This window comes from Aethalodelphis obliquidens, unplaced genomic scaffold (genome assembly GCF_003676395.1).
Source record: "Aethalodelphis obliquidens isolate GAN/ISIS:26980383/991018 unplaced genomic scaffold, ASM367639v1 scaffold2, whole genome shotgun sequence".
In the NCBI taxonomy this organism is placed as follows: domain Eukaryota; kingdom Metazoa; phylum Chordata; class Mammalia; order Artiodactyla; family Delphinidae; genus Aethalodelphis; species Aethalodelphis obliquidens.
Window position 1 is genome coordinate 57,938,974 of NW_020837946.1, and position 24,472 is coordinate 57,963,445.

Consider the following 24,472-nt stretch of genomic DNA (forward strand, 5'->3'; position numbering starts at 1 on the left):
AGCAGGGCTCTAGGTACACAGGTTTCAGTAGTTGTGGCACGTGGGCTCAGTCATTGTGGTACACGGGCTTGGTTGCTCCACGGCATGTGGGATCTTCCTGGACCAGGGATCGAACCCATGTCCCCTGCATTGGCAGGCGGATTCTTAACGACTGCACCACCAAGGAAGTCCCTAACTAGTGTACTTTTAAAGGAAAGGGGCAATATCAGAAAAAATATCTGTATCAGAAATGTAAAGCAAACTCTAGACAGAGGTCACTTAATGTGCTATCAGTCCCTCACACCTCACGGGCCTGAGAAATGAAAATTCCTATTGCTTCAGTAATCAAAGAAACTATTAGATTCAATTTGAAATCATAGAAATTAAGACCTGGAATGAATCTCATATATAGGGCAGCCTTAGACTTTACGATCCACAGTGGAACACTTTTGAAAGTGGAAGGGAATGCTAATCATAGTCACCTTGGTACAACTGGTATAAATCAGGGCTGCCTTGGCAAACTGGGCCATGTGGTCACCCCACTCAGAGGCCATCAACTCCAGTCCTCTGATCTTACAGATGTGTAATTTAAGACCCCAAGTCACATACTACCGATGGCTAAGCAGCATAACTCTGCACCACACCACACTCCCTTCTTTATAATCCTTCCTCCCTCTAGCTAAAGTCTCTGTTTCATGTGTCTTTCACATTTGCTGGAAAGAAAGGTCAAAGGACAAGTTAGAGTCAGAGAATGAACCCTGGACACACAAACTTGGATCTGAATCCTAGCTCTGCCACTTGCTCCCTGGAAGGCCACCGACAAGTTATTTTAGTCCTGAGATCTAGTTTTCCTCCACTGCAAAATGGTTACAAGGCTTAAATAAATATACAGACATCAGCAAAATATCTGGCACATGTCAGGCGCTCAGTGAAAGTTCAATTTCCTAATCCTTTCGCTGTCAAACCTAGGCCATATTCAGGAAGGAATTTTCAGTGCATTCGAAAGAGTCTGATAAAATTTAATTACAGAATTCTTAGGAATAAAAAATGCTTTCAAAACTGTCCTTATCTGTTCAAACTGGAACCATTCATTTGGTTCACTCATCCATTCAAGGAATTTTTATTGAGCACTTACAGCTACACCACAATCAAACCAATGTCCCCACCATAATTCTACCGGTCAAATGATCTCTGAGAGGCAGTTAAGGAGGCCAGCATTCCTGTTCCCACCAGGCACGGGTGCTACTTCAGTCACCCAAGCAACAGAGGACTTTCTATTAAGGCGGGAAGTGAATACTTTATTTTCCCCCTCTAAGTAATTATTTGGTTTCTTTTCTCCTTAAACTCAGTGGGTAAATTACATTGATTGATTTTTTTCTTTTAATTCTTAAACCTACAGGAAAATTGGAAAAAAGAAAAGGACTGTATTTTTAAAAAGTTTTGATGGCCAATAAATGATAGGGTTTTGTTGTTGTTGTTTTTGATTAATTTGAAAAGTCAACTCAAGGATTCCCAGCTCCCTAAGCATTCCAATTAACTGAAGGCTTCCTGAATGCATAATTGACAGTGGCCCCTTCTCTGCTGTCTTCCCTACAACCCGGCTTCCCTCCACTCTGAGCACTTGGCACTTAATGTCTATCTCTGGAGCTACATTTAGCATATACATGTGTCTCTTACTGGTAAATGTTTGGAAATGCCCCACCCATCAACATTCTATCACAAATCCCTTTGTCTTAAAATGTTGCTTCCAGTATTACAGAGGCACATTTACAGGAAGCTAATGAAACCAGCTTTGTGACCTCTACTTGCAAGGACTGATCCCTTCTAATTACTCACTTTTATATCAAATATTTAAATTTATGATTGTATGGGTTTTTTTTTTAACAATAGAGCACCCTAAATTGTCTAAACTTTCAGGCCTCACAAAACCTGGATCTGTCCTTGCATTATGGCCCTCCCTAGCTTCTGATGCAGAACCTGAACAAAGTGGATGTCTTAAAAACTTTACGCCACCAGCTTTCCGTAAGAGTGACATGAGAATCCCAGATAAATATGAGACAGCAAAAGTGTTTGCCTCCTCTCTACTCATAGAGTGGCCTATAGATATCAATATTTCTAAAATCATTCAGTCACTGCACTGCCCACATTGCATTATTGTCAGTTAAAGGTCCCACAATGTCACCTATCTAGGAAAACATGTTCGACTTTTTTTTTTTTTTTTTTTTTTGCGGTACGTGGGCCTCTTACTGTTGTGGTCTCTCCCGTTGTGGAGCACAGGCTCCGGACGCGCAGGCCCAGTGACCATGGCTCACGGGCCCAGCCGCTCCGCGGCATGTGGGATCCTCCCGGACTGGGGCACGAACCCATGTGCCCTGCATCGGCAGGCAGACTCTCAACAACTGCGCCACCAGGGAAGCCCTCGACTTTTTTTTTTTTTTGCGGTACGCGGGCCTCTCACCCCTGCAGCCTCTCCCGCTGCGGCGCACAGGATCCGGACGCTCAGGCCCAGCCGCTCCGCGGCACGTGGGATCTTCCCGGACCAGGGCACGAACACGCGTCCTCTGCATCGGCAGGCGGACTCCCAACCACTGCGCCACCAGGGAGGCCCCCATGTTCGACTTTTGAGGTGCCTGGGAAACAAGTCTGGATGTTATTAGACATTGAGCTCAAATTTAACTTAAATCTTGACCAGGAAGATGCCTGTCAGAATACCTGTAATACCCATCATGGACTTAACACAAATGTGTCTTAGTCAAGAGTAATTCCCACCCTTTTCCTGTTTTCTGTTTTCTTAAGTTAGTAAGTTAAAGGTCACCTGTGAAAATGCTATCTATTTCAGATAGGTCCCTGAAACAAATAGCAGCAGATAATTGAGAAAACCCTAATGCTTTATGGACCTACTGTATTCCCCTAGGTGCATTTTCACATTTATTCATTTAAATCATCAACAAACACTGATAAACTATGATTTATTGGACTTCCCTGGTGGCGCAGTGGTTAAGAATCTGCCTGCCAATGCAGGGGACACGGGTTCGAGCCCTGGTCCGGGAAGATCCCACATGCCACGTGCACCAAAACTATTGAGCCTGTGCTCTACAGCCCGTGAACCACAACTACTGAGCCCGTGAGCTGCAACGACTGAAGCCTGTGTGCTACAACTACTGAAACCCGCATGCCTGGAGCCCATGCTCTGCAACAAGAGAAGCCACCACAATGAGAAGCCCACGTGCCGCAACAAAGAATAGGCCCCGCTCACCTCAACTAGAGAAAGCCCACGCACAGCAATGAAGATCCAACGTGGCCAAAAATTAATTAATTAATTAATTTTAAAAAACTATGATTTATTAAGCATTGGAAATACAAAGATCTGCATTGTACAATAGGAAATACTAGTCCTAGAACCAAAGAGGTGAGTTTAAATTCTAGATCCAACAAGAACTTCAGCCAGTAGGCACAACCTCATTCTACCACTGGTTCTGGAATGCTCCTCACAGCTAACACAGGTCTGTTTGGTTGGCTGTGTGCATGAAAGGAAAATTCCCCCTTGATGCTTACTGCTTAGACGTACTCTTGGAGCCAAAAGAATGGATAGGTCCCAAATGAAGCCACCGTGGAAAAATGGAAAAACTTAGCTAACACAGTGGTGTAAACATGATAAGTTTATACCATCAATACACTCCTCTTAATTTACTTATCTGGATGATGACACTTATCTATTGTGTTTATTTTTCATATAACTACCACAAATTATTGATCATCTACTATGTACTACAAAGTGTGCTAAGGTCTTTGCAAATATGTTATTTGCAAATATTACATGTGTTATTAGGAACCTCTGTGACTTTACATGTGGTGAAATCAAAATTAGAAATTTACCTCAAGCCACTTATCTTGAATGGATCCAGAAGTCAAACTCAAGGCTGAGTAAATACATTTGAATGAGGAGACATAATATCATTGTCCACTTTTTCTTTGCCAGTTTTAAAAAATACTTATATTTCATAGAAGCAAGGACATTTTAATAAGCCAAAGCAAGGGAAGACCTGATCTTAGAAAAAAAGACAGACTCAAGCAAACACCTCGACCCTCCTCACTCCACTCCACAGTGTGGCACTGGATCTAGGGTGGTCAGGACCTGGGTAAAGACTTGAGCTAAGGACTTAGAGGCAGCCCAGGACATAGTCCAGGTGGGCTCAGCCACTGTTGGTGCTCACTCAAAGCAGCACTCCAGAAGCAGCTCAAACTTCTGACAGCAACGTGGCTGTCCAGATTTTCCACAGCTGCCTCACTGCATGCCCCAGCCCAAGCTGAGCCAATGCTCTGGCCCCGCTCCAGTCCCACTCACTCCATGGCAGCACAGCACTAGATCTGGGGCAGCCAAGACCAGGGAAAAGATGCAACCATGGGCTGCATCAAGCAGAGCTGCAGACTTCTACACAGGCAACACACTGGTCCTCTATAACAGCACAAGCCCCACTTGCTTCAGCACTCCACTCCTTCGGGGCAAAGGTCCCAGTGCGGGAGAAGGAAAAATACACACTTAAACAGAACAGAGCAATGCAAGCCTGACCCTCAGGGCTTCTGCTCCAGCAACTAGGGATCAGACCCCGCCCCTGACAGGACGATGACAGCCAGCGAGCAGAGAGGAAGTCCCACCTCAAACTGTGAGGCTCTAGCTCCTCCATCACCAGCCACACTGCCTACCAAGGTGACAGCAACCAGCACAACCTGAGGAAAGACATGACTGGCATCCACATAACTTCCAGCCTTCCCACCAAAGGCACTGGGCCCATGCGCTCTGCACAGGGAGGCTTCCACATGAGAACACCTCTTTAAGACCACAATAGGTAACGGTTTGCCTAAATTCATAGACAGAGAAAGTTAAGTAAAATGAAAAGGAAAAGGAACTACCCTCAATTGAAAGAACAAGCGAAAACCCCTGAAAAAATAATGAAACAGAAATAAACAATTTACCAGATAAAAAATTCAAAACAGGGTGGCATTCTGGCACAGAGTGGGGCCAGCACAGCTAGTGGGAGGGGGGCATGGAGTGGGGTCCCTTCCCTCAGCCACGAGTCCCACCCCATCCCCCACCCCTGCCGGTGAGGCCCACCTGACCAAACTATCTCCTGTGGCACAAGCCCAGGGTGGCTCCAGGAGCCCCTCCAGCAGGACCCCACCATGGGCAGCCAGAGCTCCAAGGCTCCCCAGGGCAATGTAACCGCCAAGGAGGCAGCAGGCACTTCCCCCACAAAGGTCAATGGACAGGAGAACGGCCACAAGAACGGCTGAGTGAAAAGCAGTGGAGACTTATCCCCCAAAGGTGAAGGGGAGTCGCCCCCTCCTCCATGAATGGAACAGAGGAGGCAGCTGGGGCCACTGGCATTGCCATCAAGCCAGCACCCCCTAGCCAGGGTGCTGAGGCCAAGGGGGAGGAGACCCCCAAGAAGAAGAAGACATTCTCTTTCAAGAAGCCTTCCAAATTGAGTGGCCTGGCCTTCAGGAGAAATTGGAAGCCGGTGGGGGATGATCTGTCTGCCTCGCCACCCACAGAGGAAGGGCAGGAGCGGGGGGAGTCGGTGCCTGCAGCAAGGAAGGCACTGCCCAGGGAGGGAAGGTTGCCACTACCCGAGAGCCAGGAGCCCCAGGCCAAAGGAGCAGAGGCTGGTGCTGCCTCCAAGGGAGGAGACACAGAAGAGGCAGGGCCCCAGGCACAGAGCCATCCACTGCTCGGGCCGGAGAGTGGCCCTACACCAGCGGGCAGGCAGAATGAGTAGCTGGGTGGGGGCAGATGGGTGATCTCTAAGCTGTCCTTGCTGTCCTTGTGGTCACTGCCTGGACCTGGTGCCCTGGTTGCCTTCCTGTGCCCAGAAGGGAAGGGGCTGTTGCCCCCTAGCCACGTTCCCTCTCCTCCTCTCCCTCTTGTGGATTCTCCCATCATCCATCTGGTCTTCCTCTTAAGGCAGTTGAAGATGGTCCCTTGCAGTTTCCTAAGTTAGGTTAGTGATGTGAAATGCTCCTGCCCCTGGTCCTACCTCCTTCCCTGTCCCCATCCATGCAGAAGGCTGGTTTTCGTCCCCAATTCTTTTCCAGGCAGGTTTTGTTTACTCCCCAAATCCTTGAGCCAGAGGTGGGGGTGCCTACACTCCCAAACCCTGAGTGTCCAGCCTTCCCCTTCTGAGTTTGTAATCTCTTGTGCTGTGCCTAGTGGCCCCTGGGCTGGGGAGGACACTGCCCCTGTCTGGGTTTTTATAAATGCCTTACTCAAGTTCAAACCTCCAGCTTGTGAATCAACTGTCACTTTTTTGACTTGGTAAGCAAGTATTAAGCTTTGGGGTGGTGGGGAGGTCTGTAATGGGAAACAACTTCTTGTCTTTTTTTTTCCCCTCTCAGTGTTGTAAATTACTTTTAATGGCCAAACTCCAGATGTGTACTTTTTTTTTCCTAACTGCTAAAACCATTTTTTCCACCTGGTTTTACTGTAACATCTGGAAAAGGAATATATGTCGTCCCTTTACAAAAAAAAGTTCAAAACATTAGTAATAAAAATGCTAATCGAATTAGGGAAGAGAATTGATCTAAACATAAATCATTTTAACAAGGAACTAGAAAATATAAAAGACCCAATCAAAAATAGATAATTCAATATATGAAATAAAAAAAACACTCTAGAAGCTATGAATATCAGACTAAATGACACAGAAAAACACATAAGTGATTTGGAAGATAAAATAATGAAAATCACCCAATCAGAATAGCAGACAGAAAAACAAATGAAGGAGAAAAAAAACGAAAGTAACATATGAGATCTCTGGAATAATATTAAACCCACCAACGTTCACACTATAGGGGTTCCAGAATAAGAGAGAGAAGGGTATAGAAAATGTATTTGAAGACATTATGGCTGAAAACTTCCTAAAACTAAAGAAGGAAACGTATATCTAGTTACAGGAGGCACAGAGGGTCCCAAACAAGATGATACCAAATAGACCCACATCAAGATATACCATAATTAAAATGGCAAAAATTAAAGATAAAGAGAATTCTAAAGGGAGCAAGAGAAAACCAAAGAGTCATGTACAAGGGAATTTCCATAAGGTTATCAGCTGATTTCTCTGCAGACACTTTGCAGGCCAGAAGGGAGTGGCATGATATATTCAAACTCCTGAAAGGGAAAAACCTGCAACCTAGCATACTCTACCCAGCAAGATTATCCTTTAGAATAGAAGGAGAGATAAAGAACTTCTCAGACAAGCAAAAACTAAAAGAATTCAGCAATACTAAACCTACCCTAAAAGAAACCTTGAAGGATCTTCTCTAAATGGAAAAGAAGAATCTAGAGGAAAGGGTAAATCTCATTAGGAAAGGCAGATATATAGCAAGAATTGAAGATTACTTGAATAAGCCAGTATGTAGATTATAACACAAAAAATTGTAAAAGCAACTATAACTACAACAAACTGTTAAAGGGATAAGCATGAAGATGACATTTAAAAAAACAAAATGTGGGGAAGGAGAGTAAAAAATGTAGATGTTTTAGAATGTGTTTGAACTTAAATGACCATAAGTTTAAATCAAATAGATATAATTATGGGTCAACATATATGAACCCCATGGTAACCACAAATGAAAAACCTACAATGGATACACAAAAAACAAAAAAACAAAAGGAACAGAAGCATACTACTAAAGAAATTTATCAAACCACAAGGGAAAAAACAAAAAGAAGAAGAAATGAACAGAAAAGGACTACAAAAACAAGTGGAAAACAAATAATAAAATGGCAATAAGTACATTCCTATCAACAATTACTTTAAATATCAACAGACTAAATGCTCCAATCAAAAGACATATGGTGGGCTTCCCTGGTGGCACAGTGGTTGACAGTCCACCTGCCGATGCAGGGGACACGAGTTCGTGCCCCGGTCCAGGCAGATCCCACATGCCACAGAGCAGCTAGGCCCGTGAGCCATGGCCACTGAGCCTGTGCATCCAGAGCCTGTGCTCCGCAATGGGAGAGGCCACAACAGTGTGAGGCCTGCGTACCGAAAAAAAAAAAAAAAATAGACATATGGTGGCTGACTAGATTAAAAAAAAAAAAGACCCTTCAACATGTTGCCTACAAGAGACTTACTTCAGGGCTAAAGACACACATAGACTGAAAGTGAGGGGATGGAAAAAGATATTTCACATGAATGGAAATGACAAGAAAGCAGGGGTAGCAATACTCATATCAGACAAAATAGACTTTAAAACAAAGGCTATAACAAAAGACAAAGAAGAGCATTATATAATGATAAAGGGATCAATACAAGAAGAGGACATTACACTTCTTAACATATATGCACCCAATATAGGAGCACCTAAAGCAAATATTAACAGACGTAAAGGGAGAAACTGACAATAATACAATAATAGTAGGGGACTTTAACACTCCACTTAGATCAATGGACAGGTCATCCAGACAGAACATCAATAAGGCAACAGCACTTAAATGACACAACAGACCAGTTGGCAGGGAGATCAGCTCGGTGCTTTGTGACCACCTAGAGGGGTGGGATAGGGAGGGTGGGAGGGAGGGAGACACAAGAGGGAAGAGATATGGGGATATATGTATATGTGTGACTGTATCACTTTGTTATAAAGCAGAAACTAACACACACTGTAAAGCAATTACACTCCAATAAAGATGTTAAAAAAAAAAAATGGAGGGGTACTTAAGCAAAAAAAAAACCAATCGAAAAAAAAAAAAAAAAAAAAAAAGACCAGTTGGATTGAATAGATTTATCTACAAGACATTTCATCCCCAAACAGCAGAACACACAATCTTTTCAATTGCACATGCAATGTTCTCCAAGATAGACCACATACTATCCTGAAGAACATACTGGGATACTAGGGCACGAAACAAGCCTCAACAAATTTAAGAGGATAGAAATTATATCAAGCATTTTTTCTGACTATAATGGTATGAAACTAGAAATCAACTACATAAAGAAAAATGGAAAAAGAACAAACACGTGGGGACTAAACTACATGCTACTAAAAAAACAATGGGTCAATGAAATCAAAGAGGAAATCAGAAAATACCCCAAGACAAATGAAAATGGAAACACAGCTTTCCAAAATCTATGGGATGCAGCAAAAGCAGTTCTAAGAGGAAAGTTTATAGCAATACAGGTCTTCCTAAATAAACAAGAAAAATCTCAAATAATCAACCTAAACTACCATCTAAAAGAATTAGAAAAATAAAAAACAAAGCCCAAAGTCAGCAAAAGGAAGGAAATAATAAAGATCAGAGAGGAAATAAATAAACAGAGATAGAAAACAACAGAAAATATCAGTGAAACCAAGAGCTGGGTTTTTGAAAAGATAAACAGAATTGAAAAACCTTTAGCCAGGCTCACCAGGAAGAAAAGAGGACTCAAACAGAATAAGAAGAGAAATTACAACCGATACTACAGAGATATAAAAAATCATAACAGAATACTACAAACAGTTACATGCCAACAAATGGGACAACCTAGAAGAAATGGACAAATTTCTAGAAACATATGGCTTGCCAAGACTGAATCAAGAGGAAACAGACAATTTGAAAATACTGATCACTAGAAGTGAAATTGAATTTGTAATTCAAAAACTCCCAGCAAACAAAATTCCAGGATGGGACAGCATCACAGATAATTCCACCAAAATATAAAGAAGAACTAATACATATCCTTCTCAAACTATTCCAAAAAAATTGAAGAGTATGGAACACACCCAAATTCATTCCATGAGGCCACTATTACCCTGATACCAAAACCAAACACACTACAAAAAAAGAAAATTACTGGCTAATATCTTTGATGAATATAGATGCAAAAATCCTGAACTAAATGTTAGCAAACTGAATCAAACAATACATAAAAAGGATCATACACCATGATCAAGTTAGATTTATTCCAGGGTCAATATTCCCAAATCAATCAACATGATATACCACAATAACAAAAGGAAGGATAAAAATCACATGATCATCTCAATAGACAAGAAAAAGCATTTGATAAAACCCAACATCCATTCATGAGAAAAACTCTCATCAAAGTGGGTATAACAGGAGCATATCTCAAAATAATAAAGGCTATTTATAACAAAGTCACAACCAACATCATACATAATGATGAAAACTAAACTTCCCACTAAACTCAGGAACAAGACAAGGATGCCCATTCTCACCACTTCTTTTTAACATAGAATTGGAAGTCCTAGCCACAACAATAAGACATGAAAAAGAAATAAAAGGTATCCAAATTGGAAGGGAAAAAAGTAAAGCTGTCACTATTTGCAGATGACATGATACTCTGTATAGAAAACCCTAAAGCTTCCACCCAAAAACCATTAGAACTAATAAATGAATTCAGCAAGGTCACAGGATACAAGATTAATGTACAAAAATCTGTTACATTTCTATACACTAATAACAAAATATCAGAAAGTAAAAAAAAAATCTCATTTAAAATCTCACCAAAGAGAATAAAATACCTAGGAATAAACTTAACCAAGGAGGTGAAAGACCTATACTCTGAAAAGTTTTGATGAAGGAAATTGAAGATGATATAAAGAGGAAAGATATCCCATGCTCTTGGATTGGAAGAATACTGTTAAAATGGCCATTCTGCCCAAAGCAATCTACAGATTTAATGGAATCCCTATCAAAATACCCATGACATTTTTCACAGAAGTAGAACAAATAATCCTAAAATTCGTATGAAACCACAAAAGACCCTGAAAATAATCTTGAGGAAAAAGAACAAAGCTGGAGGCATAACCCTCTCAGATTTCAGACTATACCACATAGCTACAGTAATCAAAAAAGTATGGTACTGGCACAAAAACAGACCCGTGAATCAGTGGAACAGTATAAAGCCCAGAAATAAACCCATGCACCTATAGTCAATTAATCTACAACAAAGAAGGCAAGAATATACAGTGGAGGAAAGACAACCTCTTCAACAAGTGGTGCTGGGAAAACTGGACAGCCACCAATGAGATTAGAGTATCCCCTCACACCAAATAAAACAACAAACTCAAAATGGTTTAAAAACCTAAATGTAAGAATGAAAACCAAAAAAATCCTAGAAGAGAACAGAGGCAGAACACTCTTTGCCATATAAATTATAGCAAAAACAAATAAGACCTAATTAAATTTAAAAGCTTTTGCACAGCAAAGGACACAACAAAAAAACAACCTATGGAATGGGAGAAAATATTTGCAAATGATGTGACTGACAAGGGATTAATATCCAAAATATGTAAACAGAGAATACAATTCAATATCAGAAAAACAAACACCCAATCAAAAAACAGAAAGATCTGAATATTTTTCCAAAAAAGACATACAGATGGCTAACCGGCACAAGAAAAGATGTTCAACACCACTAATTACTAGAGAAATGCAAATCAAAACCACAATGAGGTATCACCTCACACCTGTCAGAATGGCTATCATCAAAAAGTCTACAAACAACAAATGTTGGAGAGTATGTGGAGAAAAGGGAACCCTTTTACACTGTTGGTAGGAATGTAAATTGGTGCAGCCACTATGGAAAACAGTATTAAGGTTCCTCAAAAAACTAAAAATGGAGGCAGAGTCAAGATGGCAGTGTGGGAAGACACAGAGTTAGCGTCTCCCCACAACTAGGACGCCTGCCGGCCGTTGGTGAGGGACTCTGATGCCCAAGGAGGTGGGAGGAACCCCAAAGTGAACAAGTAGGATGTAGGGGGACTGAGGGGGGAGGAAAAGTGGAGGCCAGACAGGATTGGCGTCCCTGAGGCTGGGGAGATGAGAAGAGGCAGGTGGAAGGAACTCTCCGGGAAGAGTGGGAGAGGAGCGAAGGCAATTGCCCCACCCATTCGGGCCCGGGGAGCCTACGGAGCTCCCAGGTCGATCCCCGGCCCTCCAAGGCCCCCTCCAGGCCGTGTGGGTACTTGAGGGCATAGGATGGAGGTCAGGGTGATCAGGAGAGGCAGGCAGGAAGAGCCATCCTGAGGAACAGGAGAGGAGGGAGGGAAACTGCCCTGCCCACTTGGGCACAGGGAGCCTGCTGAGATCCCAGGCCAGTCCCCGCCCTCCAAGCCCTCCCCCTCCCCCCTGGCTGCACTGGTCCTGGGGGCATAGGAGGGAGGCCTGGGAGATCAGCAGAGGGAGCCGGGAGGGGCCCTCCCAGACCAGAGGAGCAGGAGAGGAGGGCGTATGCCCTGCCCACTCAAGCCCAGGAAGCCTACTGGGCCCCAAGTGAGGTCACCTGCTCTCCGAGACCAGGGCTGGGGGTCACGCCTGGGCACCTTCTGTTCCTTGAGCTTAAGCCCAGACCCCCAGAGTCCCCAGGGCCTTTTGCAGCCATGTGGGTCCTGAGCATTGGCCCTGCCCACAGCCCAAAACTCGACCTTGCTTAGGCCCCGCCCTCCACAGCCAAAGCCTTTTCCCCTTGTTTTGTTTTTCTTTTCTTTTCCCTCCTCCTCTTTTTTCCTATTGTGGTACTGATGTACCTTCCAGTTGTTGATTCGTCTATATTTTTATTTTTACATTCTTTCTAACATACCTGATAGTTTCCTAGTCTAATTTTATTTTTTACTTTGATATTGTTTCTTTTTTTGCCACCCCACGCAGCTTGCAGGATCTTGGTTATCGAGCCCACGGTTGGGCCAAAGCTCCGGCAGTGGGAGCTCCGAGTCCAAACCACTGGACTAACAGAGAACCTCAGACCCAAGGGAATACTCATCAGAGTGAGGTCTCCTGGAGTTTGGAGTTCCTCATCTCAGCACCAAGACCCAGCTCTACCCAATAGCCTACAAACTCCAGTGTTGGAAGCCTCAGGCTAAACAACCAGTAAGACAGGAACACAATCCCACTCATTAAAAAAAAAAAAAATTAGACGGCAAAAAAATGTCACAGATTAAGGAGCAGGTAAAAACCTCCAAGACCAAATAAATGAAGAGGAAATAGGCAGTCTACCTGAAAAAGGATTCAGAGAAATGATAGTAAAGATGATCCAGAATCTAGGAAATAGAATGGAAGCACAGACTGAGAAAATACAAGAAATGTTTAACAAAGATGTAGAAGAAATAAAGAACAAACACAGGTGAACAACACAATAACTGAAATGAAAAATACACTAGAAGGATTCAATAACAGAAAAACTGAGGCAGAAGAACAAATAACTGAGCTGGAACACAAAATGATGGAAATAACTGCTGAGGAGCAGAATAAAGAAAAAAGAATGAAATGAATTGAAGATAGTCTCAGAGACTTCTGGGACAACACTAATTGCAACAACATTCGAATTATAGGGGTCCCAGAAGAAGAAGAGAAAAAGAAACAGTCTGAGAAAATATTTGAAGAGATTATAGTTGAAAACTTCCCTGACACGGGAAAGGAAATAGTCACCCAAGTCCAGGAAGCACAGAGTGTCTCATACAGGATAAACCTAGGAAAAACACACCAACACACATATTAATCAAACTAACAAAAATTAAATTCAAAGAAAAAATATTAAAAGCAGCAAGGGAAAAACAAAAAATAACACACAAAGGAATTCCCATAAGGTTATCAGCTGAGTTTTCAGCGGAAACTCTGCAAGCCAGAAGGGAGTGGCAGGATATACTTAAACTGATGAAAGAGAAAAACCTACAACCAAGATTACCCAGCAAGGATCTCATTCAGATTCAATGGAGAAGTCAAAAGCTTTTCAGACAAACAAAAGCTAAGAGAATTCAGCACCACCAAACCAGCTCTACAACAATGCTAAAGAAACTTCTCTAAGTGGGAAACACAAGAGAAGAAAAAGACCCACAAAAACAAACCCCCCAAAACTAAGAAAATGGTAATAGGAACATACATATCAATAATAACCTGAATATAAATGGATTAAATGTCCCACCAAAAGACACAGGCTCACTGAATGGATACAAAAACAAGACCCTTATACATGCTGTCTACAAGAGACCCACTTCAGACCTAGGGACACATACAGACTGAAAGTGAAGGGATGGAAAAAGATATTCCATGCAAATGGAAATCAAAAGAAAGCTGGAGGCTTTCCCTGGTGGCACAGTGGTTGAGAAGCTGCCTGCCAATGCAGGGGACACGGGTTCGAGCCCTGGTCTGGGAAGATCCCACATGCCGCAGAGCGGCTGGGCCCGTGAGCCACAACTACTGAGCCTGCACACCTGGAGCCTGTGCTTTGCAACAAGAGAGGCCACGATAGTGAGAGGCCTGTGCACCGCGATGAAGAGTGACCCCCGCTTGCCACAACTAGAGAAAGCCCTCGCACAGAAACGAAGACCCAACACAGCCATAAATAAATAAATAAATAAAAATTTTAAAAAAGAAAGCTGGAGTAGCAATACTCATATCAGATAAAATAGACTTTAAAATAAAGCCTGTTACAAGAGATAAGGAGGGACACTACATAATGATCAAAGGATCAGTCCAAGAATAAGATGTAACATTAATAAATGTTCATGCACCCAACATAGAAGCACCTCAATACGTAAAGCAAATGCTAACGACCAAGAAAGGAGAAATCAACAATAACACAATAATAGTAGGGGACTTTAACACCCCACCTACACCAACAGACAGATCATCCAAACAGAAAATAAATAAGGAAACACAAGCTTTAAATGACACAATAGACCAGATAGATCTAATTGATATTTATAGAACATTCCACTCAAAAGTGGCAGAATACACTCTCTTCTCAAGTGCACGTGGAACATTCTCCAAGATAGATCACATCTTGGGTCACAAGTCAAGCCTCAGAAAATTTAAGAAAACTGAAATCGTATCAAGCATCTTCTCTGACCACAACGCTACGAGACTGGAAATCAATTACATGAAAAAAACTGTAAAAAACACAAATACGTGGAGGCTAAACAGTGTGCTACTAAATAACCAAGAGATCACTGAAGAAATCAAAGAAGAAATTAAAAAATACACAGAAACAAATGATGATGAAAACACGACAACCCAAAACCTGTGGGACATAGCAAAAGCAGTTCTAAGAGGGAAGTTTATAGCAATTCAATCTCACCTCAAGAAACAAGAAAAATCTCAAATAAACAATCTAACCCTACACTTAAAACAACTAGAGAAAGAAGAACAAAGAAAACCCAAAGTCAGTAGAAGGAAACAAATCATAAAGATCAGAAATAGGGGCTTCCCTGGTGGCGCAGTGGTTGAGAGTCTGCCTGCCGATGCAGGGGACACGGGTTCGTGCCCCGGTCCAGGAAGATCCCACATGCCATGGAGCGGCTGGGCCTGTGCGTCCGGAGCCTGTGCTCCGCAACGGGAGAGGCCACAGCAGTGAGAGGCCCGCGTACTGCAAAAAAAAAAAAAAAAGATCAGAAATAAACAAAACAGAAACGAAGACTACAAAAGCAAAGATCAATAAAACTAAAAGCTGGTTCTTTGAGAAGATAAACAAAATTGATAAACCCTTAGCCAGACTCATCAAGAAAAAAAGGGAGAGGACTCAAATCAATAAAATTAGAAATGAAAAAGGAGAAATCACAAATGACACTGCAGAAATACAAAGGATTTTAAGAGACTACTATGCACAACTATATGCCAATAAAATGGACAACCACAAAGAAATGGACAAACTCTTGGAAAGGTACAATTTTCCAAGATTGAACCAGGAAGAATTAGAAAATATAAGCAGACCTATCACAAGTAATGAAATTGAAAGTGTAATTAAAAATCTTCCAACAAACAAAAGTCCAGGACCAGATGGCTTCACAGGCGAATTCTATCAAACATTTAGAGAAGAGATAACACCAATCTTTCTCAAACTCTTCCAAAAAATTGCAGAGGAAGGAACACTCCCGAATTCATTCTACGAAGCCACCATCACCCTGATACCAAAACCAGAAAAAGATATCCCAAAAAAAGAAAAGTATAGACCAATATCACTGATGTATATAGATGCAAAAATCCTCAACAAAATACTAGCAAACAAATTCCAACAGCACATTAAAAGGATCATACACCATGATCAAGTGGGATGTATCCCAGGGATGCAAGGATTCTTCAATACACGCAAATCGATCAATGTGACAGACCATATTAACAAACTGAAGAATAAAAACCGTATGATCATCTCAATAGATGCAGAAAAAGCTTTTGACAAAATTCAACACCCATTTACGATAAAAACTCTCCAGAAAACGGGCATGGGGGAACCTACCTCAACATAATAAAGGCCATGTATGACAAACCCACAGCAAGCATCACACTCAATGGTGAAAAACTGAAAGCATTTCCACTAAGATCAGAAACAAGACTATTACCACTCTTATTCAACATAATTTTGGAAGTCCTAGCCACAGCAATGAGAGAACAAAAAGAAATAAAAGGAATACAAATTGGAAAAGGAGTAAAACTGTTTGCAGATGACATGATACTATACATAGAAAATCCTAAGGATGCCACCTTAGGATTGCACAGAAATCCTGTGCAATGCACAGAATCTCTGGCATTCCTATACACCAACAATGAAAAATCAGAAAGAGAAAGTAAGGAAACACTCGCATTTACCACTACAACAAAAAGAATAAAATACCTAGGAATAAACCTGCCTAAGGAGGGAAAAGACTTGTACTCAGAAAACTATAAAACACTGGTGAAAGAAATCAAAGATGACATAAACAGATGGAGAAATATACCATGTTCTTGGATTGGAAGAATCAATACTGTGAAAATGACTATACTACCCAAAGCAATCTACAGATTCAATGCAATCCTTATCAAATTACCAATGGCATTCTTCACAGAATTAGAAAAAAAAATCTTACAATTCATATGGAAACATAAAAGATCCCCAATAGCCAAAGCAATCTTGAGAAAGAAAAACGGAGCTGGAGGAATCAGGCTCACCTACTTCAAACTATACCACAAAGCTACAGTAATCAAGAAAGTATGGTACTGGCACAAAAACAGAATATAGATCAATGGTACAGGATAGAATGCCCAGAGATAAACCCACACACATGTGGGCACCTAATTTATGACAAAGGAGGCAAGAACATACAATGGAGAAAGACAGCCTCTTCAATAAGTGGTGCTGGGAAAACTGGACAGTTCCATGTAAAAGAATGAAATGAGAACACTACCGAACACCATACACAAAAATAAACTCCAAATGGAATAAAGACTTAAATGTAAGATCAGACACTATAAAACTCTTGGAGGAAAACATAGGATAAACACTCTTTGACATAAACCACAGCAAGACCTTTTTTGACCCACCTCCTAAAGTAACAGAAATATAAACAAAAATAAACAAATGGGACTTAATTAAACTTGAAAGCTTTTGCACAGCAAAGGAAACCAAAGACAAGACAAAAAGACAACCCTCAGAATGGGAGAAAATATTTGCAAATGAAACAACAAACAAAAGGTTAATCTCTAAAATACACAAAAAGCTCATGGAGCTCAATATCAAAAAAAACAAACAATCCAGTTAAAACATGGGCAGAAGACCTAAATAGACATCTCTTCAAGAAGACATACAGATGGCCAAGAGGCACATGAAAAGTTGCTCAGCATCACTAATTATTAGAGAAATACAAATCAAAACTGCGATGACCCCACGCCAGTCAGAATGGCCATTATCAAAAAATCTAGAAACAATAAATGCTGGAAAGGGTGTGGTGAAAAGGGAACCCTCCTGCACTGTTGGTGGGAATGTAAATTGATATAACCACTATGGAGAACAGTATGAAGGTTCCTTAAAAAACTAAAATAGAACTACCATATGACCCAGCAATCCCACTACTGGGCATATATCCTGAGAAAACCATAATTCAAAAAGAGACATGTACCACAATGCTCATTGTAGCTCTATTTACAATAGCCAGGACATGGAAGCAACCTAAATGTCCATCGACAGATGAATGGATAAATAAGATGTGGCACATATATACAATGGAATATTACTCAGCCATAAAAAGAAACAAAATTGAGGGCTTTCCTGGTGGTGCAGTGGTTGAGAGTCCACCTGCCGATGCAGGGGACACGGATTCGTGCCCCGGTCCAGGAAGATCCCACATGCCGCGGAGCGGCTGGGCCTGTGAGCCATGGCCGCTGAGCCTGCACGTCCGGAGCCTGTGCTCCGCAACGGGAGAGGCCACAACAGTGAAAGGCCCGCATACTGCAAAAAAAAAAAGAAACAAAATTGAGTTATTTGTAGTGAGGTGGATGTACCTACAGTCTGTCATATAGTGTGAAGTAAGAAAGAAAAAACAAATATCGTATGCTAACACATATACATGGAATCTAAAATAAAAAATGGTCTGATGAACCTAGCTGCAGGGTAGGAATAAAGAGGCAGACACAGAGAATGGACTTGAGGACATGGGGTAGGAGGGCGAAGCTGAGGTGAAGTGAGAGTAGCATCGACATATATACACTACTGAATGTAAAATAGTTGGCTGGTGGGAAGCAGCAGCATGGCACAGGGAGATGGATTCAGTGCTTTGTGATGACCTAGAGGGGTGCAATAGGGAGGATGGGAGGGAGGCTCAAGAGGGAGGGGATATGGGGACATGTGTATGCATATGGTTGATTTGCTTTGTTGGGCAACAGAAAGTAACACAGTATTGTGAAGCAATTATACTCCAATAAAGACCTATTGAAAAAATTTTAAAAACTAAAAATGGAACTACCATATGATCCAGCAATTTCACTCCTGGGCATTTACCCAGAAAAAAACAAAAATGCTAATTCAAAAAGATATATGCACCCTAATGTTCATAACAATACTATTTACAATAGCCAAGACATAGAAGCAACCCAAGAGCCCATCAACAGATGACTGGATTGAGAAGATGTGCTATACACACACATACACACACACACACACACACACACACACACACACACACAATGGAATACTACTCAGCCATAAAAAAGAATGAAATTTTGCCATTTCTGGAAATGTGGATGGACCTAGAGAATACTATGCTTAGTGAAATAAGTCAGAGAAAGACAAATACTGTCTGATATCATTTACATGTGGAATCTAAAACCTAATACAAATGAATATATATGCAAAACAGAAACAGACTCACAGATATAGAAAACAAACTTGCGGTTACCAAAGGGGAGAGGTAAGGGGAGAAGGACAAATTAGGGGTATGGGTTAACAGACACAAACTACTATGTATAAAATAGGTAATAAGAATTTACTCTATAACACAGGGATTTATAGCCATTATCTTGTAATAACCTATAATGGACTATAATCTGCAAAAATACTGGATCACTATGCTGTACACCTGAAACTAATAAAATATTGTAAATCAACTATACTTTTTTAAAGTTACTAAAATAATAAATACGTACATACATTAAAGACAGTAGGCTCAACTGAATAAATAGCTTCATGGAAAACTCACTACATTGTCCTTATTTTCCTCATCGAGATATAAACTGGCTCCAGTCCTGGACCAGCATTTACTACCCAGGGCACATCACCTCTTGTAAGTGACCTAGTTTCTTTCAGTTCTTTGGTTCTTTACAGCTTGAGGGGTAATCATAATCTCTACCTTGAGGTTTTGAAAGGGATGTTATATACTTGTACTTTTCAGCTCATCTTATCAGATAACTGTTACCTTTTATGGTGATCTTAGGGGAGCCACTAAAATTCAGAGATCATTTCATTAAACACAGGTATCTGAAAGTCCCCATCTCAGAATCAAACATCAATGTGAATAGTTAATTTGCTCCTGTGTACCTCCCTTCCTTTGTACTGCCCATTATTTGTGGGGCAGTTATTCCATTTACATTATAAATTTTTAGTATCGAATTTATTTTTTACTCTCCTTGAAGTTGGAAAAGTCATGTAGTTCTTTTAAATTCCAAATAATAGAATTTGCTTCCCCATAATGGCCAGAAGTGAATGTTGTGTACTTTGCCCCAGTCATATAACCTTGCACTCATTCACAGGAAAAAAGGTTAGAAAAATAGACAGTCACACTCTAAAAAATTGAAACAAGTGGCTCTGCAATTTCAAGGAAATTTTAACATATATTATATCATTTTTACCCCGCAGAAGCCCTATGAAGGAGGAAGAAACTGATCTCTCATGTAACAAATGCAGGGCTGAGACATCAGGAGATAAAGTGACTCTAAGGTCTCATAGCTAGCTGGTGGGTGAAAGGAGGCCAAGACTAAACCCCTCTCTGTTTCAATCACACTCTTTCAATTACATTTATACCCTTATTGTCTTCATTCATTTAACAAATATTACTGAGCATCTTCTCAATAAGAAGGCAGGGGGTGAGTCGAGCTGAAGATACAAATGTCAGTATACCACATAAGTCCTGTGTTTCAGGGAGCTTACAGTCTTTTGGGGGTGGAGGCAAGTGTACAAATAAGTTTAGAACTAGGCAGAATATACATGCTGTTCAAAAGCTTTATTTATTGAACCACTGGGATCCAAGGAAGGTGCAACTCATGGGCAATTGGTTCAGCCTTACTGCCTCACACTCACATGTGTTTCTCTGCTTTTTCTGAGTGAGATTTGCAGTCTTTCTCACAATGAAAGATAAGGATCACCTGCACCAGAATCACCTGGAGTGGTTATTACATACAGATTCCTGGGCTCCACCTCAGACCTACCAAAATAAATATGTCTTGGAACCCAGGAATTTTTTTAAAATATGGAATGTTTCAGAGATTGGTTCAAGATGGCAGAGTAGAAGGACGTGCACTCATTCCCTCTTGCGAGAGCACCAGAATCACAACTAACTGCTGAACAATCATCAACAGGAAGACACTGGAACTCACCAAAAAAGATACCCCACATCCAAAGACAAAGGAGAAGCCACAATGAGATGGTAGGAGGGGCGCAATCACAATAAAATCAAATCTCGTAACTGCCGGGTGGGGGACTCACAAACTGGAGAACAATTATACCACAGAAGTCCACCCACTGGAGTGAAGGTTCTGAGCCCCGTATCAGACTTCCCAAGCTGAGAGTCTGGCAACAGGAGGAGGAATTCCCAGAGAATGAGACTTTGAAGCCTAGTGGGATTTGATTGCACGACTCTGACAGGACTGGGGGATACAGAGACTCCACTCTTGGAGGGTACACACAAAGTAGTGTGTGTATCAGGACCCAGGGGAAGGAGCAGTGATCCCACAGGAGACTGAACCAGACCTACCTGCTAGTGTTGGAGGGTCTCCTGCAGAGGCAGGGGGTGGCTGTGGCTCACTGCGGGGCAAGGACACTGGCATGAGCACTCCCAGAGTCTGCCATTAGCCCCACCAAAGAGCCAGGTAGGCTCCAGTGCTGGGTCACTTCAGGCCAAACAACCAACAGGAAGGGAACCCAGCCCCACCCATCAGCAGACAAGCTGATTAAGCTTCTACTGAGCTCTGCCCACCTGAGCAACACCCAGCTCTACCCATCACCAGTCCCTCCCATCACGAAGCTTGCACAAGTAACTCACCCATCAGACAGTAGACAGCAGAAGCAACAAGAATTACAATTCTGCAGCCTGCGGAATTAAAACCACAATCACAGAAAGACAGACAAAATGAAAAGGCAGAGGACTATGTACCAGATGAAGGAACAAGATAAAACCCCAGAAAAACAATTAAATGAAGTGGAGATAGGCAACCTTCCAGAAAAAGAATTCAGAATAATGACAGCAAAGATGACCCAGGACCTCGGAAAAAGAATGGAGGCAAAGACTAAGAAGATGCAAGAAATGTTTAACAAAGATCTAGAAAAATTAAAGAACAAACACCTAGAAGAATTAAAGAACAAACAAACAGAGATGAACAATACAATAACTGAAATGAAAAATACACTAGAAGGAATCAATAGCAGAATAACTGAGGTAGAAGAACAGATAAGTGACCTGGAAGACAGGATAGTGGAATTCACTGCCACAGAACAGAGTAAAGAAAAAAGAATGAAAAGAAATGAAAACAGCCTAAGAGACCTCTGGGACAATATTAAAGGCACCTCTAAACACGTTCACATTATAGAGGTCTCAGAAGGAGAAGAGAGAGAGAAAGGATCCGAGAAAATATGTGAAGAAATTATAGTCGAAAATTTCCCTAACATGGGAAAGGAAAGAGCCACCCAAGTCCAGGAAGCACAGAGAGTCCCATGCAGGATAAACCCAAGGAGAAACATGCCGAGACACAAAGTAAGCAAATTGACAAAAATTAAAGACAAAGAAAAATTATTGAAAGCAACAGGGGAAAATGACAAATAACATACAAGGGAACTCCCATAAGGTTAACAGCTATTTCTCAACAGAAACTCTACAAGCCAGAAGGGAGTGGCACAATATATTTAAAGTGATCAAAGGGAAAAACCTACAACCAAGATTACTCTACCCGGCAAGGATCTCATTTAGATTCGACAGAGAAATCAAAAGCTTTACAGACAAGCAAAAGCTAAGAGAATTCACCACCACCAAACCAGCTCTACAACAAATGCTAAGGAACTTAAGTGGGAAACACAAGAGAAAAAAAAGACCAATGAAAACAAACCCATAACAATTAAGACGATGGTAATAGGAACATACATATTGATAATCACCTTAAATGTGAATGGATTAAATGCTCCAACCAAAAGACACAGGCTCGTTGAATGGATACAAAAACAAGACCCATATATAGGCTGTCTACAAGAGACCCACTTCAGACCTAGGGACACATACAGACTGAAAGTGAGGGGATGGAAAAAGATGTTCCATGAAAATGGAAATCAAAAGAAAGCTGGAGTAGCAATACTCATATCAGATAAAATAGACTTTAAAACAAAGAATGTTACAAGAGACAAGGGAGCACACTACATAATGGTCAAGGGATCAACCCAAGAAGAAGATATAACAATTATAAATATATATGCACCCAACATAGGAGCACCTCAATCCATAAGGCAAATGCCAACAGCTATAAAAGAGGAAATCAACAGTCACACGATAATGGTGTGGGGCTTTAACACATCACATACACCGATGGACAGATCATCCAGACAGAAAATTAATAAGGAAACACAAGCTTTAAATGACACAATACACCAGAGAGATTTAATGGATATTTATAGGACATTCCATACAAAAACAGCAGATTACACTTTCTTCTCAAGTGCACACGGAACATTCTCCAGGACAGATCACATCTTTGACCACAAATCAAGCCTCAGTGAATTTGAGAAAACTGAAAACATATCAAGCACCTTTTCTGACCCCAACACTATGAGACTAAAAATAAATTACAGGGAAAAAAACGTAAAAGACACAAACACATGGAGGCTAAACAATACACTACTAAATAACCAAGAGATCACTGAAGAAATCAAAGAGGAAATCAAAAAATACCTAGACACAAATGACAGAAAAAACACGACAATCCAAAACTATGGGATGCACCAAAAGCAGTTCTAAGAGGGAAGTTTATAGCAATACAATCCTACCTCAAGAAACAAGAAAAATCTCAAATAAACAATCTAACCTTACACCTAAAGGAACGAGAGAATGAAGAACAAAAAAACTCAAAGTTAGTAGAAGGAAAGAAATATAAAGATCGAGCAGAAATAAATGAAATAGAAAGAAAGAAAACAATAGCAAAGATCAATAAAACTAAAAGCTGGGTCTTTGAGAAGATAAACAAAATTGATAAACTTTTAGCCAGACTCACCAAGAAAACGAGGGAGAGGACTCAAATCAATAAAATTAGAAATGAAAAAGGAGAAGTTACAACAGACACCACAGAAATACGAAGGATCATAGGAGACTACTAAAAGCAACACTCTGCCAATAAAATGGACAACCGGGAAGAAATGGACAAATTCTTGGAAAGGTAGAACCTTTCAAGACTGAACAGGAAAATTAGAAAATATGAAGAGACCAATCACAAGAAATGAAATTGAAACCACGATTAAAAATCCTCCAACAAACAAAAGTCCAGGACCAGATGGCTTCACAGGTGAATTCTATCAAACATTTAGAGAAGAGCTAACACCCATCCTTCTCAAACTCTTCCAAAAAACTGCAGAGCAAGGAACACTCCCAAACTCATTCTACGAGGCCACCATCACCCTGATACCAAAAACAGAGAGAGATACTACAAAAAAAGAAAATTACAGACCAATATCACTGATGTATATAGATGCAAAAATCCTCAAAATAATATTAGCAAACAGAATCCAACAGCACATTAAAAGGATCATACACCATGGTCAAGTGGGATGTATCCCAGGGATGCAACGATTCTTCAATATACACAAATTAATCAATGGGGAAAACCATATTAACAAATTGAAGAATAAAAACCATATGATCATCTCAATAGATGCAGAAAAAGCTTTTGAAAAAATTCAATGCCCATTTATGATAAAAACTTTCCAGAAAGTGGGCATAGAGGGAACCTACCTCAATGTAATAAAGGCCATATATGACAAACCACCAGCAAACATCATTC

The 24,472-nt window shown here is 41.0% G+C and overlaps 1 protein-coding gene and 1 pseudogene across 1 annotated transcript in view; one reads left to right on the plus strand and one right to left on the minus strand.

The window, feature by feature from the left end:
* The window catches only part of LOC113631423 (uncharacterized), a 114,066-nt gene that overhangs the window by 44,296 nt on the left and 45,298 nt on the right, over window positions 1-24,472 (minus strand). The gene's annotated exons all lie outside the window — the stretch shown is intronic.
* Window positions 5,010-5,874, plus strand: LOC113631464 (MARCKS-related protein-like; annotated as a pseudogene).